The sequence below is a fragment of the Scylla paramamosain genome, chromosome 9 (assembly GCF_035594125.1).
Source record: "Scylla paramamosain isolate STU-SP2022 chromosome 9, ASM3559412v1, whole genome shotgun sequence".
In the NCBI taxonomy this organism is placed as follows: Eukaryota; Metazoa; Arthropoda; class Malacostraca; order Decapoda; family Portunidae; genus Scylla; species Scylla paramamosain.
In genome coordinates, this window is record NC_087159.1 from 13,405,001 (window position 1) to 13,410,000 (window position 5,000).

At 45.5% G+C, this 5,000-nt stretch overlaps 1 protein-coding gene across 4 annotated transcripts in view; it reads right to left on the bottom strand.

The window, feature by feature from the left end:
* LOC135103643 (colorectal mutant cancer protein-like) overlaps window positions 1-5,000 on the bottom strand; it is a 68,507-nt gene that overhangs the window by 16,934 nt on the left and 46,573 nt on the right. The window lies entirely within an intron of this gene.

A 5,000-nucleotide genomic window follows, 5' to 3' on the forward strand; every position in this document is an offset into this window, starting at 1 on the left:
TCAAGCCTTTGTTCACTTGTTTTTACTTCCATTTAATTTACTCTCTCTCTCTCTCTCTCTCTCTCTCTCTCTCTCTCTCTCTCTCTCTCTCTCTCTCTCTCTCTCTCTCTCTCTCTCTCGACTAGTAGGAAGTGAAGCACAAATAGCTTTAAGTAAACGGCTCCTGTTACCTCCCTCGTCTTCCTGGCATTCCGTTCCCTCTCCCTCTCTCTCTTCCTCTCTCTTCTTTTCTCTTAGTAAAAATTCTCCATACTTATTTCCTCATTTTTTTTTGCCTGTATTTTAGGATCGTATTCGTTTTCCATCTCTCTCTCTCTCTCTCTCTCTCTCTCTCTCTCTCTCTCTCTCTCTCTCTCTCTCTCTCTCTCTCTCTCTCTCTCCTTCGAGGAAATCAAGAGAATTTTCCGTTCACTCTTCCCTCTTTTTTTTCACCTCTTTCTCCAGCTTCAATTTCATATTCACTTTCGCTTCTCTTTCTCCTCTCCCGGCTGCATTCGCTTGATCTTTCTCTTCCCCCTCCACTTCTTCTTCTTCTTCCTTCTCCTCTTCCTCTTTCATGTTCCTCGCTCTCTTTCATAAGCCTCCCACTTGCAGCCAACACTTTTGCTTCGGTCACATTCAGGAAGTTAATTGATCCTTTTTTTAATTTTATTTATTTATTCATTTATTTTTCACTACTCCTCTTACTTCCTCTATTAGTATCACGCCATCTTACCACGTCCTCCTCCTACTCATCCTCCTCTTCCTCACTGGATTTCCTCCTCCTGCTCTGTACGCCTTTGTATATTTTTGCAAACTCCTAACCTTGGTACCCATAAAACCCTCCCCGGAATGTTTTGTTTATCCATTCGTGTATTCTTACATCCTGCGTTTCCGTTTTTTTATCCCCCTTCTTTCTTATTTGTTCCCAAGTTTGTGGCACTAATAGGTTGGCTTCATGATGGTATCTCCTGCTACTGCTTTGTTTATTGTCATCTCTCTCTCTCTCTCTCTCTCTCTCTCTCTCTCTGGAGGTGGACGTGAGTATTTATTTTCCCAGCCACCGCTAGGCTCTAACTCTGGTGGTTGGGGATCAGGTGGTCATGAACAGAAATAACCAATGGGTGGGTTTACCTCCCTTTCTTCCCTTTCGTTCTCCCCTCTCTCCTTACCTCTCCCTCCCACGCTCCATTCCGCCTCTCCTTTCCTGCTTGCGTTTTTCCCTTCCAAGTTTCCCCCACCTCCCCTACCAAGGTCTTACATATATATTTTTTACTCCTTACTGCTTTCTGCTCATTTTCCTTCCTGTTTGGGTTTCCTTTACCAACTTAGAATTTCTGGTGTAACGTTGGTTTGTTCACACGGTTTTTTTGACCTAATTCAGGACACAGTGACGTCTAGTAAAATATAGGACAATTATTATTTTCACCTGGAGATGTATAATTGCTAGTGAATGTTTTGTTTATGTGTGTGTGTGTGTGTGTGTGTGTGTGTGAGAGAGAGAGAGAGAGAGAGAGAGAGAGAGAGAGAGAGAGAGAGAGAGAGAGAGAGAGAGAGAGAGAGAGAGAGAGAGAGTGTTTGTTTGTGTGTGTTCTCCATGAATCTCTACATATTACAGATTTTATCAGTCACTCGAAATCAAGAAATTACAGCCAGTCCGGGGGAAGCAAGGTGGCTGTACAGACTCAAAGTGAATAACGCAAGCAGGTCGGTCTCTAATGTGAGGAGTGATGAATAAGTAATGAGGCCAGAGTGAGGTGGAAAGAGGGAGAAAGAGAGTGGGGGTGAGGAAGAGAAGGAGAGAGGGAGAGAGGGGAGAGAGTGGAGGCGGAGGTTACTAAGTTATGTTGCTAGGCTGTGAAGAGAGAGAGAGAGAGAGAGAGAGAGAGAGAGAGAGAGAGAGAGAGAGAGAGAGAGAGAGAGAGAGAGAGAGAGAGAATTTTTCCATTTATCACTCCCGTCCTCCCTCATTCTATCTATGACGTTTCTCTCTATCTACTCAATCTTTCTTTATCTATCCGCCCCGCTCCTCTATCCACTATTCAGCTCCCTCTCGCACACAAACACTTGCTCGTCTTCCCCTTCCTCTCCCTTCCCCTCCGATAATCATCTCCCCTCAAATCAATCGTTTCTTCACTCACACAACTCTCAACACATTTTTTTTTTTTCATTTCAACTCTCTCTCTCTCTCTCTCTCTCTCTCTCTCTCTCTCTCTCTCTCTCTCTCTCTCTCTCTCTCTCTCTCTCTCAGGGTAGTAAACATGCGTGCAAATTAACATATTTTCTCCCCTCGTACACACCATCTTCCTTAAACCATCAAAGTCTTCTCTTTTTCTTTCTTTTTTTTTATCACTTCTTCCCCCTTCCTTCCTTCCTCTCTCATTTTCTGTCCATTCTCCGAAATTAAGATCAAATTTTGAAACTTTAGCAAAATTCATTTATCGCTAAGCTGCATGCACGAGTTTCGGGTGTTCATTAATATTCTTTATCAGTCTTTCTTACCTTTTTCGTACACTTCGCGTCTTGACAAAAAAGGAGAGAGAGAGAGAGAGAGAGAGAGAGAGAGAGAGAGAGAGAGAGAGAGAGAGAGAGAGAGAGAGAGAGAGAGAGAGAGATACACAATACTGGTTGATAAAACAAAATTCCTCCGTCTGAAAATATAATATAAAACTAAAAATTTTCGGCAATGGTGAATCAGTAAGAAGAAAAAATAGATACATGAATAAGGCGAGCACATAACATTCATGGCAGGAGGAGAAAACGCAACGAAAGAAGAAAGACAAAACAGGCTTTAAAATATTGCACCCTTTTTTATTAGGTGGGGTCATACATTGTGTATTATGACCTAGACAATGCCTGTCTTAACGTAAGGGGGGGGTGAGGAGAAGCTTGGACTGGGGAGGGAGAGAGCAGGGAGAGGTAAGAAGGGAGTTGTGAGAGGAAGTGGCGGAGAAGGGAGGGGAGGTGCAGGTATAGAACGTGATGTGTGAAGGCAGGTAGAGAGGGAGAGAGGGAGGCAGGGAACCAGCTTAAGAAAAAAGAGAGGAGAGCGAGGAAGACAGGGAGGGAGGAAGAGAGGGAGGGAGAGAGGGAGAAAGTTTAAGAAAAGAGAGGGTGAGAGGAGAAAGCTTAGGAAATTGGGAGAGGGAGAAAGAAAGGGAGAGAGGGAAAGAAGATCAGAAAACAGGGAGAGGGAGGAACGGAGAAAAGGAGAGAGGAAAGGAGAAAACCCAGGAAATAGGAAGGGAAAAGAAGAAGCAGAGGGAGGAAAAATTCTTAAAGTCAAGGAAGGAAGGAAGGAGGGAGGGAGAGAGGGAGGGAGGGAAGGAGGGATTGTGGAAGGAAGGGCTATGAAGGGAGGAGGGAGAGGAGGGAGACGAGGGAGAGTGGCATGATTATGGAGGAGAAAGAAAGCAAGAGGGGGAGTGTGCTAAGAGGAAGGGAGGGGAGTGTGAGGAGAAGAGGAGCAGGAAGGAGTTAAGAGTGTGAGGAGAAACTGTGACGCAGGAGAAGATTTATGATGCACGAGGAGACGAAGCAAAGGAGAGTACAAGAATGATTATGTATGAAAGAGATAAATTAATGAGATATGAGAGAGAGAGAGAGAGAGAGAGAGAGAGAGAGAGAGAGAGAGAGAGAGAGAGAGAGAGAGAGAGAGAGAGAGAGAGAGAGAGAGAGAGAGATCGATTTAACTTGTAACATCCTTCCTAGAGCTAAGCCAACAAACACCTTTCCGCCCTAACCTCCCTTCAAAAAAAAAAAAAAAAAAAAGAAAAAAAAAATAGTCTTCCCTGTCCAAAAACAACCTGCTAAATCCCCAACGAAAAACGACGCCTCTCCCTCCCCCCTCTTCTTCCTCTTCCTCCTCCTGCTTCTCATCCTTTTCCTGCTCCCCCTGCTCTCTCAGCCCTCACACTATCTTATCCTCGACAGAAACATAGGAGCGAAGTGGCGGACCATAACTCAAGGGAACGACTGCTGGACGACGTGTCACCTTGTCGACGGGGGCGAGGGAGCGAAAATGAGGGAAGGAAGGAGTGAAAGGAGGGACGAAGGGGCCGCGTGAGGGGAGAGGAGATAAGAGATGGGAGATAGGAAATACGTGAATCAAAGAATGGTCGTCGAAATATCATAGGAAAAGGATGATTTTTAGAGTTTTAACGATGAAGACGTGTTGAGCGAATGAGGGAGGGAGTTTACTGTTATGAGTGAGTGGATGAGTGCGCCAGTGATTGGATGAGTGCGTGTTTCGAGGCACTGACGGCTCAGTATGAGGTGATTCACGTTCATTGAATCAGCGTCACGAGCAGTCAAGAACTGTCAAGAAAGCTAAGTATCCATATCCGCTTTTCTCTCTCTCTTTCTTTCTCTCTCTCTCTCTCTCTCTCTCTCTCTCTCTCTCTCTCTCTCTCTCTTTACAGGCGCCACATTCCCGCATCACCACACCACCCAGCCCACTCTGAAGAACCTCCTCCACACCGTCACAAACATTCCCCAACGTGCCTCACATACCGCCACTCCAGCCCTGCTCATGCACTACCACCACCGCCACCTCCACCACGTTCCCACCGCACTCCCGTCGTTGGGTTCATTCCGGCCAGATCCCGACCACTCCCCGACAATCTCCTCGTCACATCTCCCCCCTCCACCACCGCACCGCCGCACCTCGCTCCGTGCCAACTCGTAACTTCGTCCACACAACCTTATCATCTGTGAGGAAGGTTTAATTTTCTCCGACATTTATTCGTTCGTGTCCTTTAAACTACCGACGACGGACCTCCACAAATTATGGCTTATTGCTCATTGGAAGGTAGAGAGTGTGCCGCCTTCGTATGTTGTGACACACCCACGCACGCATGTAAACACACACACACACACACACACACACACACACATTATTACACACACACACATTAAGCATGTATATAATGACAGGATATCTATGCATCTGCTTGTCAGTTTATTTTTCTAGATCAAAAAGATTACAGAAGAAAAATAAACTGTCTAAAGTGCGTGCATGC